Raw genomic sequence first — 22,159 nt, forward strand, 5'->3', positions numbered from 1 at the left:
AGTTGCTGTCAGTTATTTATCAGTTGCTGTCAGTTATTGCTGAGAGGACAACTGATGTGCCAAGTAATGTCTATGTTTCCCTATGGCTCAAGTGGGCGATGTTACAGTTTAACAGTGTACTGACCAGGAAGCTGTTATGGGGTAATGGCCATTTTCAAATTGGAGGACGGAGAATTCCCTTGATCACAGTGGACAAACAGGATGCGGGATTGGAGAAAGAGATTGATGAGTAGACTACACGGGAGGCAAGTATGACTTGTGTATGTTTATTTTTACTTTTAATTTTCAGTTCAGGTTTTCTTTAAGTGTGTGGGAGACAACACAATAACTGTTAGGGAGCGGAGCACCATCTTACATTACAAGGGAACCTAGCCTGCAGGCAGGGCCGGGCCGAGGCAGAGGCTGGAGAGGCTCCAGCCTCAGGGCGCAGTGTAGGAGGGGGCGCACAATTCATTCAGCTGTCATTCCCAATTGTGTTTGAAGCAGAAAGAAATAAGAAAAAGGGATACATGACAGTGACTGCAAGCCAGATAACTAGAGATTAAGGTGTTGGGGAGGTTGGGGGCCCTGGGGCACCTATTAGTCTAATAGCAATCAGTGTGTGACGGCTGGGGTGGGCGGGATGGAGGGGCGCACTTTGCTGTCTCAGCCTTGGGTGCTGAAGGACCTTGTACCGCCTCTGCCTGCAGGTGCAAGAACTTAGTGCGGATCCACAGTTCGTTTTAAGGCCCAGTGCACACCAAAACCGCTAGCAGATCCTCATAACGCTAGCGGTTTTTGGAGCAGATTTCAGAGCGATTCTAGGCATGGTTAGAGACGTTTTCTAAACATGCCTAGCGTTTTTGTGTAGCAGATTACAAATATTGTTACAGTAAAAGCTGTTACTGAACAGCTTCTGTAACAACAACGCCTGGAAAACTGCTCTGATGTTCCAGAGCAGTTTGCATTTTTCCTATACTTTACATTGAGGCAGAAACGCTTCTGCAAACCGCTAACGTGCAGCAGGAGGCATGTTTGCGGTATGCTAAAAACCTCAAACCGCTGGTGTGCACCATCTCATTGAAATACATTAGCCAAGCGTTTTCACAGGGGGATGCGGTTGGCGGATTGCTGCTAAAACCACTTGGTGTACACTGGGCCTAAGGCGTACATATATTCCAACAAAAATCCACTCTTCAGTTTCATATGTCTGAGTCAGACAGTCTGACTGTACAGTCAGATCTAGCTTTGTTTAATAAGAGCAGGAAGTTCCAGTACATAGCGGAATTCATCATGCATGGCTGGATCTGAACCGATTCTATACTTGTGTATCATAAATCGTAACGCAGACGCTACTTTCGAGCCTGTATACAAAAAGCTCCTCTTAGCGACATAATACACTGCAATAAACGAGCACATCAAATACAGGAAGGCAGAGACAGGTTCGCTTTCAGAAACAGAACAGCACAGGGCCAAACATAACGTTACCCTGGAATCTATTCAACAGGCATTCACTTTGTTTTCGTCCACAACCACTGAGGGCAGCACGAAGAGAGGGCGGACTCTGGCGGCGTGTCCGCCCTCCGCACATGGCAATCTCCTGCAGGCAGGGAGAGAGGAGGAAGAGAAAACGGCAGTTTATGTGTTCGTCAGGTAAATTTACGTTGCCTGATAGAGGATGAATCGTTAGCGACAAGCAGCCAGGAGTGTTGTTAGCATGCGCTGCGTCTATACAGTGTTTCCCTGGGCTTCCATTCCAGCTAGTATTGTTGTGAAGGGCCTTTGCATACAATGAGATGATTTCAAAGAGAAATACAGGAAGCTACGGATGCAGGTACACAGAAATTGAGCATCTCAGGACGGACAGGGGATATGAAGATAAAAGGATTATGCTGTATTGTCGGTTATATATGGGAAACAGTTAATGGTTATAATTGTTCTAAAAATTACACTGTGTATTAAGGTGGATGCAATAGCCTTTTTAATCACATTTTCACAGATCTCTGTGGGCTTAAGTCCACATGTTTACAGTTTGGTTATCAACGCTTCCAGGGTAAACACTTCCCCTTTCATTAGACGCTCATCACAAAGGTTTGCAGTCACCAGCAACTTTCATTGTGATCAACCATCATGATTGCCTCAGATGCTTTTTTAAGGTCCAATTCCACTATCAAGCGATAAACGATAGCGGTTGCTTTTTGTCACTAATTTTTTACGCATCACAATTTTGCATACGCAATGAACGTGCGTTGCAAAATTGCATTAAAGAGACTCTGTGACAAAAAAAACATCCCCTGGGGGATACTCGACTCGGTAGGGGGAAGCCTCCGGATCCTAATGAGGCTTCCCCCGTCCTCTTGTGTCCCACGGCGGTCTCGCTGCAGCCCACGGAACGCACAGGTGACAATTTGTCGCGCTGTGCAATATATACCTTTTCTGGCTCCAGCGGGGTCGCTGTTGCGGCTCTTCTGACGGAGATAGATGGAAATAGCCGATCTCCGTCAGGTCTGCTCTACTACGCAGGCGACTTGCGCCTGCACAGTAGAGCGGCCCGATGGAGAGCGGCTATTTTTGCCTATCTTCGTGCAGAGAACTGGTACTGCGCTGGAGTCCGGGAGGTAAATATTTACATCCACGCCGTTCCGGGAGGATTTTCTCAGCTGCCATGGGACAGAAGGATGGGGAAGCCTCGATAGAATCTGGAGGCTTCCTCCTACCGAGGTGAGTACCCCCCCAGGGGATGTTTTTGGTTACAGTTCCTCTTTAAATATTGCTTCTGAACGTGATCACGCTTTGGCCAAAATCGATTTGCGTTCGAGGAAAATAACTATTCCTATGTTAATAACAAGACCTAGCTATTCAAAATCGCTAGTTTTGTGAGTTAGCTAAATTGCAGTGCATTGGAAAAGGGCCCTTAGGCTGGATCAACACTATGGGCTTGATTCAGAAAGCGGTGCTAACCTAGTTAGCACGCTTAAAGACTTTGGGTGTGTTAAGTAGGGTGCTAACTAGATTAGCATGATTTTGAAAATATACTCGTGCACAAAGTCCCACGCGCAAAACCTTGCGGCGCACTATGCGAAGTTAAGGTCACACCCCATGCGACCTTATAGGCGCATCGGCTGAGACGTTTCGTGCACGCGCTAGGTTTTGCGCTCGGGACTTTGCGCTCGAGTTGATTTTATCACGACCTAACTGAGTTTAGGTGTGATACAGGGCTTTTCAGAAGCGTGCTAACAGTTAACACCGCTTTCTGAATCAAGCCCTATAAGCGCTTTTCTGAGTGCTTACTGAGTGCTTGTGATTGCTGAGCGCTTTTTAAAAATCACTTTCATTCACTTTCATTAAAATCGCAGTAAAAATCGCTGCATATGCAATTTGTGCGATCACGCCAATTTTTGTGTGATGTTTTACCGTGATTTTAATGAGTTAATGGGACTGATTTTAAGAAGCGCTCAGAAAATCGCTTATAGTGTGGATCCAGCCTTAGTGTGCACAAAAAGTCTCCTGATGTCTGCAGATAGGTCGTTGATGATTGGGCTTGCTGAAAAATCTTGTATAGGAGCCCATTTAGGCCCCATTCACACGGGGAATCGCAAAATGCTAGTAAAAATCACTAGTGTTTTGTAAAGCAATTTTTCTTTGATTTTCCACTATACAGGAAAGTAACTTACATTTTTTGTGGTTCTTTAAAGAGAACCCGAGGTGTGTTTAAAGAATGTTATCTGCATACAGAGGCTGGATCTGCCTATACAGCCCAGCCTCTGTTGCTATACCAAACTCCACTAAGGTCCCCCTGCACTCTGCAATCCCTCATAAATTACAGCCATGCTGTGAGGCTGTGTTTACATATGTAGTGTAAGTCTCAACTGCTCCCCCGCCTCCTGCATAGCTCCGGTCCCTGCTCCCCGTCCCTTCCCTCCAATCAGCAGGGAGGGAAGGGATGCAGGCGGGGACTGGAGTTCTGCAGGAGGTGGGGAGAGCAGCAGACTGACACTATAGAGATAAACACAGCCAGCTCTGACAAGCTGTTTGTCAGCAGCGTGGCTGTGATTTATAAGGGATTGCAGAGTGCAGGGGGACCTTAGGGGGGTTTGGGATAGCAACAGAGGCTGGGCTGTATAGGCATCAGCCTCTGTATGCAGATAATATTCTTCAAACCCACCTCGGGTTCTCTTTAACATTGAAATGCTGTTGTTACAACAAAATCGCAACGAAAATGCTGGGGATCGCTATAGTGTGAACACTACCATTGATTTGCATTGCTATAGAGCTTTTTCAAGCACTAGTGATTTACAGACAAGCTGAAATAATTAATAAAGTGCTCCGTTGTGATTGAGGCCTAAAGGTAGCCATACATCGAGCGTTTTTGCAGCCTGATCGACCATCCAATTCGATCAGATCAATGATTCAACACATTTCGGCCTGAAATTGGTCGAATGTATTGATGGAGCAAGCTGGAAAATATCCGGCCAGTGTGGTTGATTGGATGCGGCAGTAACTGCATATAATATCGGGACGAATGTGACGTACCCCCTGACCGCTGTCCCCCCATATGTTAATGGGCCCTTCCTGGTGCCTGTGCAATAAAATCTCTTAGGGCCATTTTCCACTAGCTATCGCAATTGCTAAACGCTAGCAAATGCGCAAATCCCTAATTTTTTTTCCGTAATTGCGATTTTGCATATGCAATGAATTACATTGCAAAATTGCTGTAAAAATCGCTCCGGGGCATGATCGCGCGTTGGTAAAAATCGATTTGCAGTAGTGGAAAATACCTACCGTGATTCCTATGTTATTTTGCAAAAATCTCTAGCAATTTGCGATTCAGCAGCGCAATCGCTGCTAGTGGAAAAGGGCCCATACTGTCTGAAATGTCTCACATGTCAGTGCTATACGCTGCGGCCACTTGGGACGCAAATGGAGGAAGTGGGAGCAACTGAACACTCGCGGTGGCGGGACTGGTGAGAGATGTTAAAGAGACTCTGTAACAAATTGTTTATCTTTATTTCTTCTATGCTATAAGTTCCTATGCCTTTTCTAATGTGGTCTGGCTTACTGCAGCTTTTCCTAATTGCACAGTAGCTGTGTTATCTCTGTTATATGATCTAATCTTCTCTCTATAGTCGGCACAGTCAGGCTGAGGCAGTCAGACTGGAATGTGCAGGGCTGCTTGTGATTAGCTAGAAGCTGTACACACCCCCTGCAGGCTCTGTGTGACTAACACACTCTGCTTAGCTGAGCCTATTAGAAGCTGGTTAGTTTGTTTGTAAACACTGCCTAAAACTGGCAATTACAAGCCAGGTTTGCAGCAGAGAATGGCAGAAACAGCACAGAGGGGACCAGGAGCACATAATGAATAGAATGGTATGCTTTTTATTGTAAGAATTTCAGAGTACAGATTCTCTTTAATATAGTGTGAAAGAGACTTTAATTGAATCGGTTTATGAATACCAGTTAAGGCTATAAACTGAGTTGAGTGTTTTCTGAGGGGTTAATCTAAATGGCTTTTTTTTTTTCTTTCCTCTGCTAACACCAGACAGAGTAACATTGCTGTCCCTTTCAGGAGCTGAGCGGTCACTGTGACTACGGGTATCTCTGCTAGAGAGTGGAATGTCTACTGACCTGCCAGTCCTCATCACTGCTGTCCGCTGCCCTTGGTGATAGGTAAGCATGCATGCTATTTTCCTATACATTTCAGACCGTGAGCTAGTAACTGCTGTTTGTAAACCTGTGCAATGTTGTAATTTATTTGTTCATTCACATCTTTGTTTCCTTGCATTTATTGCTAATTTGTGTTTAATCAGCTGCTGCTTTGATTAAAAAAAATGTTCTCCCTCTCTGCCTTTACCTATTGATGGTCAGTAGAAATAGAAACGGATAATTTTTTTTATTTCTTGGTAAGCCTTTTGGAAGTAATACTTAACCAAGTACAGGCTAAATTGGGCTGCTTTCTATGATAAATCTATTAGTGCCTTGTTTATGAAGGTAATTACTTTTGACTGTTTTTGCAACTCGTACCTGTAATCCAGTAGAGACATCTGTGTCAGACTACCTTGTATGAACATCATGTTTACTTTCTGTAAGTATGAACTCACAAGGACTGTCACCCGGCAGGGATCAAGTCTCAATCTCTCTGTCACCAGGTCAGGGTCGAGGCTGTACAGACATGTCGCTAACCTGGAGGTTAGCGACATGTCAGGTTATGGAGGGACAACATGTGGCACACAACAAAATGACTTCCAGTGGACAGGGTGAGTGGGAGAAAAATGGGTTTGGGTGTCAGATGTCACTAGAGATTCAACATACCAGATCCATTAGACTAGGTAGGTACTTGTGTATTAGCCCATTGATCATTCACTATAATGCCCCCACCATCTGGCCATGCTGTTCTGTTTCCTGACAGTCAGGTTGATGAACTCCAGCTCTTGCTTTTCATTCCATCAGCTGGTCCACAAGCTTGTCACCCCTAACCTCCTACCCCACCCTTTTACTCCAGTGCTTGAAGAGCGACAGTCCTGTGCTTGGTAATACAGCTATGGCTTGATGGATATGGAGATCCACTGTAATGGGGAGCTTAGTAGGAGGTAGATGGGCTCCTCTTGAGAAGAAGTGCCAGACCATCTAATCACTTTTACTCTGCTCTGTGTATGTTTAGTTTATTTTTTATGCACCTTTACAGCTCCCTTGGAGATTTTTTATTTTTTTACCTTTTTTTTAGAGGGAAACTCCATGTGTACATTTGGTTCGGAGTGTGAATGCAATATATACGGGCAGCACGGTGGCGTAGTGGTTAGCTCTCTCGCATTGCAGCGCTGGGTCCCTGGTTCGAATTCCAGCCATTACACTATCTGCAAAGAGTTTGTATGTTCTCTCTGTGTTCTTTCTGTTTTAGGAAAGCAAATTTTTGTTTTTCTTAACATCTTAGTAAGGGGGCTTTTAGGACCATTGTAGTCCCTTACACACTCCAATGAGTTCTGGGTCACCATGAGCTTGCTGGTTAGTCTGTACCTCTCTGTGTCTGTGTGGGTTTCCTCCGGGCACTCCGGTTTCCTCCCACATTCCAAAAACATACGGATAAGTTAATTGGCTCCCCCTAAAATTGGCCCTAGACTACAGTACTTACACTACATAATATAGACATATGGCAATGGTAGGGATTAGATTGTGAGCTCCTTTGAGGGACAGTTAGTGAAAGATATATATACAACACTGTACAGCGCTGCGTAATATGTCGGCGCTATATAAATACTAAATAATAATAATAATAATAATATACTTAGTATAACCCGTATCAGCTTATGCTATTTTACAATTCTGAATAATCATATTGACAGGTCTTTTTATTATACTGTATCTTGTTCATTGAACACAATTGTTGAATATATGAAATATATTTTTTTACATTCCTAAAAGTGAGCGCTGCCTAATTCTTTGAAATATAAGTATTCAGTACATTTTTTTTTGACCATGCTGTATAGCATGTAAATGCCATAGTTATGGCCATAGTGATGTTTTCTATATACAGTGGTTTGCAAAAGTATTCGGCCCCCTTGAAGTTTTCCACATTTTGTCACATTACTGCCACAAACATGAATCAATTTTCTTGGAATTCCACGTGAAAGACCAATACAAAGTGGTGTACACGTGAGAAGTGGAACGAAAATCATACATGATTCCAAACATTTTTTACAAATAAATAACTGCAAAGTGGGGTGTGTGTAATTATTCAGCCCCCTTTGGCCTGAGTGCAGTCAGTTGCCCATAGACATTGCCTGATGAGTGCTAATAACTAAATAGTGTGTGTGTAATCTAATGTCAGTACAAATACAGCTGCTCTGTGACAGCCTCAGAGGTTGTCTAAGAGAATATTGGGAGCAACAACACCATGAAGTCCAAAGAACAAACCAGACAGGTCAGGGATAAAGTTATTGAGAAATTTAAAGCAGGCTTAGGCTACAAAAAGATTTCCAAAGCCTTGAACATCCCACGGACCACTGTTCAAGCGATCATTCAGAAATGGAAGGAGTATGGCACAACTTTAAACCTACCAAGACAAGGCCGTCCACCTGAACTCACAGGCCGAACAAGGAAGAGCGCTGATCAGAAATGCAGTGAAGAGGCCCATGGTGACTCTGGACGAGCTGCAGAGATCTACAGCTCAAGTGGGGGAATCTATCCATAGGACAACTATTAGTTGTGCACTGCACAAAGTTGGCAAAGTTGGCCTTTATGGAAGAGTGGCAAGAAGAAAGTTATTGTTAACAGAAAAGCATAAGAAATCCTGTTTGCAGTTTGCCACAAGCCATGTGGGGGACACAGCAAACATGTGGAAGAAGGAGCTCTGGTCAGATGAGACCAAAATTGAACTTTTTGGCCAAAATGCAAAACGCTATGTGTGGCAGAAAACTAACACTGCACATCACTCTGAACACACCATCCCCACTGTCAAATATGGTGGTGGCAGCATCATGCTCTGGGGGTGCTTCTCTTCAGCAGGGAAAGGGAAGCTGGTCAGAGGTGATGGGAATATGGATGGAGCCAAATACAGGGCAATCGTGGAAGAAAACCTCTTGGAGACTGCAAAAGACTTGAGCCTGGAGCGGAGGTTCACCTTCCAGCAGGACAACGACCCTAAACATAATGCCAGGGCAAAAATGGAATGGTTTAAAACAAAACATATCCATGTGTTAGAATGACCCAGTCAAAGTCCAGATCTAAATCCAATCGAGAATCTGTGGCAAGCTCTGAAAACTGCTGTTCACAAACACTGTCCATCTAATCTGACTGAGCTGGAGCTGTTTTGCAAAGAAGAATGGGCAAGGATTTCAGTCTCTAGATGTGCAAAGCTGGTAGAAACATACCCTAAAAGACTGGCAGCTGTAATTGCAGCAAAAGGTGGCTCTACAAAGTATTGACTCAGGGGGCTGAATAATTACGCACACCCCACTTTGCAGTTATTTTTTTTTTTAAATGTTTGGAAGCATGTATAATTTTCGTTCCACTTCTCACGTGTACACCCCTTTGTATTGGTCTTTCACATGGAATTCCAATACAATTGATTCATGTTTGTGGCAGTAATAAGACAAAATGTGGAAAACTTCAAGGGGGAAGAATACTTTTGAAAGCCACTGTAAGCTAACGTCTAAGCTATGGAACATTGTAGAGTATACTCGCTTTAAACATTTCTATGTCATTGTCACAGTAGGTATTATTACTCTGAGGAGGTTTTGGACACTACCTTTTCCTGCAAACCCACATGGTGTGTGTGTGTAAACATGCTTACAAGAAAATGTATGCTAAAACCAGTGTGCAACTGGAAATGTGTCTACATGCATAAACTTTAAATCTGTCAAACTAGTTATTTAACTAGAATAGCCCAGTTCAACAGTACAACCAACATTAGCAACTGTGTACCCTCACCTTTTTCACTTCTTCAGCTGAAGCCACAGCAACCATGAAGAGCTCCACACTTCTTAAAGGTTTTTTATTATCTTTGACCCTCACATATAATGAAGAAATGTAGATCACACTCTTCTTTTGGAATGTGCTTTTAAGTACTGTAGATATATTTTCCTGTTGTCCCCAGCTTCTGTATCCAGTGTAAACTCTTGGGACAGATGCTACTTCACATCCATGGTCTGCAGTATAGATCCTGCTCCTTTATGCTGGGAATACACGTTTCGTTTTTGCCTTCGTTTACACCTTCGTTTCGATTGTGCCTTTTGTCCTTTTCGATCCCGAAATAATCGACCGTACAGTTAATATCACCACCCACGGTTTCGGTTTTTTTTTTCGATTCTGATGGTTTCGTTTTTCCAATGATTGAAGGCTGCAAAGAAACGAAACGCAGTACAGGGACGGACGGCATAAACAAATATATAATCAATCTGAACAGCCATCAAGCCTACCAATGGCTCGATTAGATGGATAAAGAGAGATAATATCAAACATGTTCGATCACTAGTCGTTCGTTTTTGGGGTCTATCAATCGAAACTATAATGAGATTATGACTATTTTCACATACGTTTTCAACACTCGATTCGTTTACCGAACGAATCGAAGGCTAAAACGAAGGCAAAAACGAAACGTGTATTCCCAGCATTAGATAAAAGTGAGAGCTTAATTGACTTTGTAGCATTCACAGCAGTGTGCAGGTTAAATGTTTATATTGGAAGTAGGAGTCAGGCATGCAGTGTGCCTCAGGGCCCTTTTCCTGTAAAAAGTATGCTGCGTTTGCACAAGCTGCTTTTTCCACATGTCGCAATTGCGCCGTGCAGCCATTGGGAATGAAACATAATTTCTCTAAAATTGCACAGGCCAGCGATTGTCTGGGCAAAAAACAAAGCTAATGGAAAATAAGCACTGCGATTTACATGTAACGTCTCGTTTCTATTTGTGCGCTTCTGTCCGCTTTTCAGCAACATGTATCGATCTGTAACATTGAAGCGCTGATAAAAAGCGAACAGAAGCGCACTAAGGCCTCGTTCACATCATACGCGCTTCCGTGCGGATATGGAAGCGCGTATGATGTGCTGAAACGCAGGAACAGCAGAAGGGCATAGACTGCCCTTCTACCGTTCACATCTACTGCGCTCTGCAGCAGTACGAGGCGCTGGGAAGCGCTTGCGTACTGCTGGCTGCATTTTGCCCAGAAGCGCAGAGCTGATCCCATCACTGTCAATGGATGGGATCAGCAGCGGCGCAGATGGCGTGCGATCGGATGCGCTGCGTTTCGGATGCGCTGCGTTTGGATCGCACGGCCATCTGCGCCCCTCCGATGTGAACGAGGCCTAAGTGGAAATGAGGCCTAAATTGCTGTGCTGTTGCGATAGGCAAAATGGCTGTGATCCGCTATTTTAAGCGGATTGCAGCTAGTGGAAGAGGGCCCTCAATAGGTATGTCACATCCTAGATAATGAGCACCATTTGCATTTCTTCATTACAGTTGAACTTGGTTATTTAAAATGTACTAGAGATGAGACACTACAAGTTTTATACATACATCTCTCCATCCTGCGAGAGAGATGGAGGAGCGCACTTCGCATGCTTAGACTGGACGCAGTTACGGGACCTGGTACCTAGGGAGAAGACTGAGGATGGCGGCGTGGCAGCGATCCGTGCGGATGGGGATGGAGGAAGCCCCAGGTATGTATAAAACTTGTACTTTGTCTCTTCTCTGGCTTTCTTTAAGATAAATACAGGCTTTAGATTATTTTTGGCCTGCATTTCATACATGCATGTTTTATGACAATGATATTGTGGAGACTAACAGGAAGCTTTTCAGTGTGAGGTAATTGAGAACAGTTAAATAATATTCCTTTATAGCTTATCAAAGTCCATATACAGGCAGGATAAGTTTACATTACTCCTGTCTTTTTTTGGTCTGACTTTGAAATTGCTTACTTATCTGTGAGGTCAGCAAATCCAAAGTAGGTTAGCACACCAGGTATTTTAACTTGCCTGCACTTAATCTGATGAAGGGGACCCACTGTGGCCCAGAAACCATTGTCAATATGTTTGTGTTGACACATGCATTAGGGAATATAACGACTTCAGGGTGAAAAAATCTGGGGCCATATGCAATTGACTTTTTCTCTTGAGTTTTCTCCTAGGATATACTTTTTCATATTTGATTTAGAATTACATTTCAGCAATGTGCAAAGGAAAAGTACCTAAAAGTAGGTGAAAAAAGTACTATTAAAATTATTTTGAGTATTTTTTGGCTTGCTAGTTATTTAACTGGCTTTTTGACAAAGTTTGAAAATATCACTGTGAGGCCTGGCAGATCTTCTGCCTTACTTCAGTCCTTATGCCCTAATCTATCACCACGCTCTTCACCTACAGACAAGCCCCGCGTGAACGGGAGACGGAGTTACGTTTACCCAACTACAGTTACCGCAGGACTTTAGTGTGCAAAGCATAAGGACTGAGGCCGGGAAGGCAGTAGTACCACCAGAACCACACTAGCAAGTACAGGCAGGCAGAGAGTCCAGATAGATAAGAAAGGAACACATTTGTAGAGCAAATTCACATTGTTACAATGCAGGTTCATACACAGGAGATCAGAAACATAGCAGTACACAGAAACTTGGCAAGATCAGGGTCAGAAACAATCCAGTGTCGGTCCAGGCAGCAAACCAAAAGTGTAATCCAAGTCCAGGCAATGGTCACAACAGAGATCAATAGTAATCTGAGCGCACACAGCAGCTAGTGAAACTAACCCTATCACGGGTGATTAATATTTTAAAAGAATTTAAGAGAAGCTTATATAGCACAGGAAGACAAACCCCCAGCGGCCAACCGGACACTACTTCCTTCACATCATGCATGTATAGCAATGAGCTAGTGCAATCATTTTCTGCGACGTAATGCATTGGAAGAATGAGTCCTAACTCGCATCCTCCTCTTAGAGCGGACCCCATGACCAGCTTCCCGCATGTCTGTAGGAATGCAGGAAACTCCGTCTTGCAAAGCCTGCCCAGTGGAATTGTCATAAAGCACTGTGGGAGGTGCCCCTATGTTTTAAAGTATATCGTGCACATCAAATAATCAGAGGCAAGAGTAAAGGTCTTACCTGGTATGAAGAGTCATACACGTAATAGTAGCAGTAGAAATCAATTTATTAAGCACTAGGGACAACGCGTTTCGCGACCAAGTCGCTTCTTCAGGTCAATTATCGTGCTATACTCTGGAAGATGAGCAGCGTGGGCGCCTCCCACAGTGCTTTATGTTAAATAGCACCTCATGAAGTGAGGTTACACCATCGTAGTATTATAGTGGTGATTTTTTCCGGGAGCAGCGACAAACAAGGCCGAGTGGAGACGGTACTTCTCCACATGATCTGATGGTGGTTGCCTTCAAAAGCAACCACGAAATTGTGAGTATATTTTCACTACGATAGACCAAGTGTTACAACAATAATACACAATATCGGTCTCCCGGTGTCCCTGTGTTTTTCTATCTCTACTAGTACTACAGTGGAATTGTCAGACTGTGCAGGAGAAACCAGCACATCTGCAGGTGAGCTGGGGATGCCATCTTAGAGGGAATCAAGCTTTCACACTGACTTTCTGAACTGCTAGCATTATCACAGACTTGCAAAGCAGGTGAGTTCATGACAATCACCTAGGACAGCAAACTTGGCTCTCCAGCTGTTAAGAAACTACAAGTCCCACGATGCATTGCAGGAGTCTGACAGCCACAGTCATGATTCATAAAGGCAAATGCATTGTGGGACTTGTAATTCCGTAACAGCTGGAGAGCTAAGTTTTCAGATTACTGACCTAGGAGAAAATTCAGGAGAAAAAGTTAATTGCATATGCAATTAACGTTTTCTCGTGAGTTTTCTCCTAGGTAATATTTTCACACCTTGTCAAAAAATGCCTTTTTAAACCACCAGCAAGCAAAAAAAACCAAACAAACAAACAAAACTTAAAATTTTTACAGTACTGCAAAGTGCTGAAAAGTTGTTTTAAAGAGAAGTTGAAAATTATCTCCTAGGAAAAAAATCTGAAGAAAAAGTTAATTGCATATGGGCCCTGAGCTCATTTCTCTTGGGTAATATTTTCACACTTTGTCATAAAATGCTTTTTAAAGGACCACTATTGCGAAAATTGTAACATTTTAAATACATGTAAACACATTTTAAATAAGGAGTACATTAATTCCAGAGTAACATACGCCATAAATTACTTTTCTCCTATGTTGCTGTCACATACAGTAAGTAGTAGGAATCTGACAATAACAACAAGTTTTGGGCTAGTCCATTTCTACATGAGGGATTCTCAGCATGGCCTTTATTCTTTATAAAGACACTCCCTGGAAAGGATTTATACAAAGATGCTGGCCAGCCTTCCTGCTCACTGCACACTTTTTTGGCAGTTGGATGGAGCAACCGCCATTCGCTAAATGCTTTGAAGGTAGCGAAAACCCCAGGAACCCCCCAATGAGAAGATGGGCTACTCCAAAACCTGTTGGTTCTATTACTTACTATAAGTGACAGCAACATAGGAGAAAAGTAATTAATAGCTCATTTAAATCTGAAAGAAATGTATTTTTTTATTTGAATGTGTTTACGTGTATTTTAAAGAAAACCTGAACTGAAAATTAAAAGTCAAAATAAGCACACACAAATCATATTTACCTTCCATGTAGTCTACTCCTCAGTGTCTTTCTCCTGTCCCGCGTCCTGTTTGTTCACTGATCAAGGGAATTTTCTGTCCTCCATTTTGAAAATGGCCATTACCCCATAACACCTTTCTGGTCAGCACACTGTTAAACTGTAACATCGCCCACTTGAGCCATAGGGAAACATGCACATTACCTGGTACATCAGTTTTCCTCTCAGCTATAACTGTCAGCAACTGATATTTTACTGACAGCAACTGATATATTTCAGATCTGACAAAATATTGTCAGAACTGGAAGGGATTATTGTCAGAAGAAAATGGTGAGCTTCTGAGAGGAACTGATGGCAAGGTAACTATGTAATGTTCATTTGAAGTTACCTCGTGTTTATTTTAAATATTTTTACTCAGTACAGGTTCTCTTTAAGGATTTCACAATAGTGGTCCTTTAACCAGTTAAGCCTTTTGCATGTAGCTGCTATGTCCAAAAGGTTGCTGCTGTGCGCCCCCGCGGCCGATTGCACGCTCCCGTGCCCGGAGATCAATGAATGGGAAAGCAGTTAGAAAGACTGCGTTAGAAAGACCGATGGCTTCTATGAGAAGCTGCAATCTTTCTGAAGAAAAAAAAAGTTTCAAGTCCTCCCTTCACTTCCTGTAAGCGTGATCACATGCTTGCAGGACAGTTGAAAAACAAGGCCGAGCCAAATAGTAGAACTACATCTACGTACAATTTTTTTTTTTAAATACACACAATTGCATTTGGAATTAACTTTTTACCTCCAACACTCGCCCAAAAATACCAAAAATAAAATTTTAAGAAAAAATTACAATTAAAAGAAAAAACATACCGTATTTTTCGGAATATAAGACGCTCTGGAATATAAGACGCACCTAGGTTTAGAGGGAAAAAATCTGGGGGAAAAATGTATACAGTATATACTAAAGCTGGTGCGTCCATATTCCAGGAGTGTATTGTACTGTACATGTTCTCCCCATTGTCTTTGTGTCCTCTATGTGTCCCTTTCTGTCCCCCTGTGTGTGGCATTCCTTCCTGCCACCTTGTGTGTCCTTGTGTCCTTGTCTGTCCCCACATGTCCTGTGTGTCTCCTCCAGCACCCCTCTGTGGTCCTCCAGGTTCCTTGTGTCCCCTCCTGCCCCCCTTGTGTGTTTCTGTGTCCCCTTCACCCCACTTGTGATCCTCCATTCCCTGTGTCCCCTCCTGTCCTCCTGTGTGTGCCTCCTCCTGTGCATGTTCATGTGTGTGCCGCCCCCAACCACCCCAGTCCCCCACCCCAGTCTTCATCCTGTCCTCTGCCCCCCCCCCCCCCCCCCCCATGTCGACGCTCTCCTTTGGCAACTATGACGGCAGAGCAACTCACCTTCATGTGGATTCCAGCGCTTTGTGGTCTTCTGTGTGGTCCTCCGCCTCCATCATGTCAGCTACACCTGTAAATGAAAAGTTAGCGGCAGAGAAGCTCACCTACTCGGCGGCGACGATCTGCAGACATCTCGGTCCCGTGCGGCTTCCCTTAGTGACGGCTCCTGCTAATGACTCATTGAGTCATGGGGGATGACTCATTGAATCATTAACAGGAGCTGTCACTAGGGGGAGCCGGGCAGCTTCCCCTAGAGACGGCTCCTGTTAATGATTCATTAAGTCATGGGAAATGACTCATTGAATCATTAACAGGCTCCTGTTAATGATTCAATGAGTCATTTTCCATGACTCAATGAGTCATTAACAGGAGCCGTCTCTAGGGGAAGCTGCGCGGCTCCCCCTAGTGATGGCTCCTGTTAATAATTCAATGAGTCAATCCCCATGGCTCAATGAGTCATTAGCAGGAGCCGTCACTAGGGACCGAGATGTCTGCAGATTGCCACCGCCGCTGCTGAGTAGGTGAGCTTCTCTGCCGCTAACTTTTAATTTACAGGTGTAGCTGACATGCTGGAGACGGAGGACCACACAGCAGACCACACAGCGCTGGAATCCATAGGAAGGTGAGTTGCTCTGCAGTTATTGTTACCGGGGGAGCGGGGACCCAGCAGACCACACAGGGGGACAAGGCAGGGAGTCCCCGACAATGTGGCGGTTCGCATCGGCGGGCGGTTCTGAAGTCGGGGATTCCCTGCCTTTGGAATATAAGACGCAGGTACTTTTTCTTCCTATTTTTGGGGGAGAAAAAGTGCGTCTTATATTCCGAAAAATACGGTAAATAGTTACCTAAGGGTCTGAACTTTTTTTAATATGCATGTCAAGAGAGTATATAACTTTTTTTTTTGTTTGTTTACATTATAAGCTTGTAAATAGTGATGGATGTAAAACTGAGAAAAATGCACATTTATTTTCAAATAAAATATTGGTGCCATACATTGTGATAGGGACATAATTTAAATGGTGTAATGACCGGGACAAATGGGCAAATATGTGGGTTTTAATTATGGTAGCATGTATTATTGTTGGAAGATGTTGCTGTTGGTGAGTGTTTTGGTACCATTCTTTATTCATGGCTGTTTTTTGGCAAAATTGTGAGTGAGCCCGTGGATGAGAAGCAACCCCACACATGAATGGTCACAGGATGCTTTACTGTTGGCATGACACAGAACTGATGGTAGCGCTCACTTTTTCTTCTCCTGACAAGCCTTTTTCCAGATGCCCCAAACAATCGGAAAGGGGTTTCATTGGAGAATATGACTTCGCCCCAGTCCTCAGCAGTCCATTCACCATACTTTCTGCAGAAGATTAATCTGTACACAACAAGCTATCTGCAGCGAGTTCCTGTAGAATTAGACCTGGTCAAGTCTAATGCTACGTACACACATGCAACAACGATCGTTCGTTATGAACGACGAACGAACTTTTAATTGAAGAAAGAACAACCTAAGTAACGTTAGTTGTAAAAGGTAACGATCAGATTGTTAGAACGAACGTTACAACAAATAAAGCAACGATTGCGCTTGCGCATAAAAATTAAACGTTCCATGGAGAAATAGTGAAATGCGCATGTCAAGCCTAGTACGAACAATCGTTTCCAACAATGTACTACTTTTGCAAACGATCGTCGTTGGGAAAAATCCACCAACCTAGATCATTCGTTTTGAACGATCTAGCTCGTCCGTCATTAGACTTCATGGTCGTTGGCTGCTTTTTTTCAAACGATCGTCGTTTGAAATGATCGGGGAACGATCGTTTCAAACGACTATAGTCGCATGTGTGTACGCACCTTAAGTAGCCGGTGCGTAATCCCTCTGTGGGTCACCACTCCACACACAATAACAATATAGTAAATACGAAGGAGGCACTCAATTGACTTTCAAACTTGCGTTTTTATCAGGGTGTGGTGATTAGGAGTATGTTACATAGTTACATAGTTATTTTGGTTGAAAAAAGACATACGTCCATCGAGTTCAACCAGTAAAGTACAACGTATTATTTATATATATATATATATATATATATATATATATATATATATATATATATATATATATATATATATTCACTGTGTGACATTCATTGTATTTACACCTGAGGAAGGGGATATGCCCCGAAACATGTCATGTATTACTGGGATTTGATAAAACTCAAGTTTGAAAGCCAATTGAGTGCCTCCTTCGTATTTACTATGAAGATCAATCTGTCCCTGATGGTTTTTTTGGGAGAAAAGTGGCTTCTTTGCTGCCCTTCTTGACACCAGGCTATCTTCCAAAAGTCTTCGCCTCACTGTGCTTTCAGATGCACTTACATCTGCCTGCTGCCATTCCTGAGCAACCTCTGCACTGGTTGCACTCCGATCCCGCAGCTGAATCCTCTTTAGGAGACGATCCTGGCATTTGCTGGACTTTCTTGGATGCCCTGGAGCCTTCTTAACAAGAATTGAACCTCATTTCTTGAAGTTCTTGATCCTATAAATTGTTGATTTAGGTGCAATCTTAGAAGCCACAATATCCTTGCCTGTGAAGCCATTTTTATGCAACGCAATGATAGCTGCATGCGTTTCTTTGCTGGTCACCATGGTTAACAATGGAAGATCAATGATTTCAAGCATCACCCTCCTTTTTAACATGTCAAGTCTGCCATTCTAACCCAATCAGCCTGACATAATGATCTCCAGCCTTGTGCTCGTCAACGTTCTCACCTGAGTTAACAAGACAATTACTGAAATGATCTCAGCAGGTCCTTTAATGACAGCAATGAAATGCAGTGGAAAGGGTTTTTTGGGGGATTCGGTTAATTTTCATGGCAAAGGAGGACTGTGCAATTCATCTGAACACTCTTCATAATATTCTTGAGTATATGCAAATTGCTATTATAAAAACCTTAAAGAGACACTGAAGCGAAAAAATAAAAAATGATATCATGAATTGGTTGTGTACTATGAATAATTACTAGAAGATTAGCAGCAAAGAAAATATTCTCATACTTTTATTTTCAAGTATATAGTGTTTTTTTCTAACATTGCATTATTCTATAATATGTGCAGATTACACAACACTCAGCATTCAAAATGATTCTTTCAGAGCAGTCTGTGAAGTAATGACATCTCCTCTGGCAGAGGAAAAGTAAATAGTCCAGGAACAGTTGAGATAATAAAAGTCAGATAACAGCCCACTCATACACACCTACCAACAATCTGTCCAACTATCTACCAAACTTGTCTGTTAAGCCCCATACAACTTTTGTTGTGAAAAGTTATGAGTTTTTTGCTATTGTTCAAACAGCTGATAAGACTGATAAGAAGTCAATCCAACTGTTGGATTGACTTCTTATCAGTCTTATCAGTTTTTTGAACAATAGTAAAATACTTTTTTTGGTTGTTTCAACTTGTTTCACAACAAAAGCTGTTTGACAATTGTGCTGCATAAAAGACCGCTGTTGACCGTGTGAATGGGGCTTAACACACAAGTTTGGCAGATAGTTGGACAGATAGTTGGTAGGTGTGTATGAGCCTTTACTTAGTCGGAGAGCTTAATGGCTTGTTTACATAGAGATAACAACTGGAGTTTCTCAACTCTTCCTGTACTGGAAACAATTAGACTGATGTATCTGATCTTAAGCTGGCCATACACTGGCCCAATTTGCCGCCGTTTCGACAGCCGATTCGATCACTGGGATCGAATCTGCTGCCAATCGTTCGCGCTACACGCCGAATTTCGATCCATTCCGTCCGATCCCGTCGATCGCGCCGTGCGGAAAATAACCGTCGATCGCCCGCGGGTAAAGAGCGCATCGCTAGCGGCGTTCGAGTGCCCGACGACCGACGCAATAGAGCTGCAATACATTACCTGCTCCGCCGGCGCGACTCCCGGGTCTCCGCTCTTCTCCGCTCTGGTCTGGTCTCCGGCATGCTTCCCTTCTTCCTGTCCCGGCAGGAAGTTTAAACAGTAGAGGGCGCTCTACTGTTTAAACTTCCCCCAGACAGGAAGAAGGGAAGCATTCCCGGAGACCAGACCAGAACGGAGATCCGGGAGTCGCGCCGGCGGAGCAGGTAATGTATGCGGGATGGGGGGAGGCGGCGGCAGCACCACCACCACAGATTGTGAACGGTTTCAGGCTGAAATCGGTTCACAATCTGTTTGCAGTAAAGGTAGCCATACAATCCCTCTCTGATCAGATTCGATCAGATAGGGATCTGTCTGTTGGTCGAATCTGATGGCAAATCGACCAGTGTATGGCTACCTTTAATGTTTTATTTCTTAGCTGTACTACACATACAAATCATAATATCATATTTTTTTTTCGCTTCAGTGTCTTTAAGCACCAACTTTTCTAATTTCCAATATTTTTGACAGTCTCAAAACTTTTGGCCAGGACTGTATTTGTGATAAACTCCAATATCTTAATTTCAAGTACAACAAATAGCATTGCTACTGATCTTTATGTTAAGAAAGAAGGTAATCTTGATGTTAACTGGCCAAATTAAACACACGTTTTATACATTTATCAAAAGCTTTGTATTTAGTCCTCCTACTCTCTGACTTTCTACAAACTCTATTTTTTTTTTTAATAAGGATTGTTCTCAGTAATTCATATTGGCATGTTCCAGTCAATAGAACTGCAGAATTATCTGACATTTGCAGTACACAGCCAGGATGATCTTACTCTAACATTACAAGCTGGCTTCCAGCATGATTTCAGGACCAAGATTATTTACAAAGGTGAAGAGTAGAAGATTTAGTGGCAACGCTACACTAAGTGGGAATCTAGGTCATTCCATACTTAAATGATCTATAAGTGTTCACAAAATGCAGTGAGAGACTGGAAGATCACAAGATTATAGCATTACAGGAAATGGAGCTGTATTGTTAACCAAAACAACTCAGTTAAATGCCAATGTTTCTATGTTTTTCCAAATTTGCTCCATCCAGCAAAATATGGTTCTTCTGGGAAATAATTATTAAAATATTTTTGATTTATAACTTTTAAGAATGGAGTCTGACAACCCACAGAGAGGTTATGAGACCCTCCTGCCTCTTAAAGGACAACTGAAGTGAGCAGAATATGGAGGCTTCCATGTTTATTTCCGTTTAAGCAATACCAGTTGAAAGGCAGCCCTACTGATTATTTGACTTCAGTAGTGTCTGAATAATACCAGAAACGAGCATGCAGCTAATCTTGTCAGATCTGACAATGTCAAACACCTGATCTGCTGCATGCTTTTTAAGGGTCTATGGCAGAGGATCAGCAGGATAGCCAGGCAACTGGTATTGTTTAAAACGAAATAAATGACAGCCCCCATATCCCTCTCGTTACACTTGTCTTTTAAAAGAGCATCGTGACTAAAGAAAAAAGTACTATAAAATGTAAAATATAATGTAAATTTTTTTTAATTAAAATCAAGCGTCTCTTTTTTTAATGAATAGCCTGAAATGATATAAAGGTAAGCAAGGTCACCCAAAACTGGAAATTGATTTATATGTTAGAACTCTTCAAATGGCCTTTTTGCAGGGAACAAGAAATAGGTTAGAAATTTACAGCTTTTCTTCTCCAGTGATCCTGATAGATCAGATACTTACCTTGAGAGGGAAGCCTCAGGATCCTATTGAGGCTTCCCTCGCTGTTCCGTTGCTGAGCGCGGCCCCCTCCTGAAGCGTAGCCACGCATGCGCAGTACCATGGAGCCCGTGGCTCTGGCGTAATGCGTGGGCGGGCTTGGTCGGCCATTGCGCGGCCATGCTGCGGGAAGACCTGCACGGCCCCAATATGATTAGCGACAATGCCTTGTCATTAATCTTCTGGGGAGCCGTGCTCAGTGACGGGGGGCATCAGAGCGGGGAGGGAAGTCTCAATAGGATACTGAGGCTTCCCTCTCTCTAGGTAAGTATCTAATTTTGTATCCAATCTTCGGTTAAGGTACTATTTATGTATCATCAGGATAGCGTAGCGTAAATAGAAGTCAGAGCTATTCTAGATATACCATAGGATAAAAAAACACAATAATAAGCTTGTAAACATGGGAGTGGCCAGCACAGTTTTCAGAATTAAGTCCCATGGTGCTGGTTTGGAATAAACTTCACAGAAGCGTGAAGGACAAGCAAGCTACAAGTGCCACACATTTATTTGAACTTCTTCAGCAACAGAGTTTGGAAGAACTTTCTGAAGAATATTTGATTTCAATTGTAGAAAGAATGAGTGTATTCAGCAGTTCTGTCTACCAAAGGTGGCTACATAGAGTCCAGAATTTACATTATATTGTGGTTTATACATAGATTTTCATGCTAGATACTAAATCTATGCTGCACTTACGGCTGCTTAAAACTGACACCACAACAGCTTCTGCACTCATGACGGAATTGTAGGCAACCACTGCTTCTACACTCAGCTGTCTCATGACTGCTGAACTCTGTGCACTGGTATAAATTGCAGGTCATTGGTTTTAATGAGATATGGCTATTTATTGGTGTAAAACTAGTCATTTAAAAGTTGTGATGAGATGAACAGTTCACCTGGCCCTGTGATGAGCATTTCACCAACGAACAGTACCTGCTGCTACTTCCAGGTTGGCGAGGTCTTGAAGTAATGCGCAGTTGCTGGTCGGCAGAGCGTGTCCTTGA

General features: G+C 42.9%; 2 protein-coding genes across 4 annotated transcripts in view; both read left to right on the forward strand.

Moving 5' to 3' along the window:
* Positions 1 to 5,558: 5,558 nt before the first annotated feature.
* Positions 5,559 to 22,159, forward strand: part of BOD1 (biorientation of chromosomes in cell division 1) — a 76,778-nt gene continuing 60,177 nt past the window's right edge. For 2 of the 3 annotated variants that reach the window (XM_068253620.1, XM_068253621.1), the window contains exon 1: positions 5,559 to 5,646. The gene's annotated coding sequence lies outside the window, so the exon portion shown is untranslated. The remainder of the gene's footprint in view (positions 5,647 to 22,159) is intronic. The other variant, XM_068253622.1, reaches the window with a different exon arrangement.
* The window catches only part of PTPDC1 (protein tyrosine phosphatase domain containing 1), a 310,105-nt gene continuing 293,514 nt past the window's right edge, over positions 5,569 to 22,159 (forward strand). The window contains exon 1 of the mRNA XM_068253617.1: positions 5,569 to 5,646. The gene's annotated coding sequence lies outside the window, so the exon portion shown is untranslated. The remainder of the gene's footprint in view (positions 5,647 to 22,159) is intronic.

Source organism: Hyperolius riggenbachi, chromosome 9, assembly GCF_040937935.1.
Source record: "Hyperolius riggenbachi isolate aHypRig1 chromosome 9, aHypRig1.pri, whole genome shotgun sequence".
NCBI lineage: Eukaryota > Metazoa > Chordata > Amphibia > Anura > Hyperoliidae > Hyperolius > Hyperolius riggenbachi.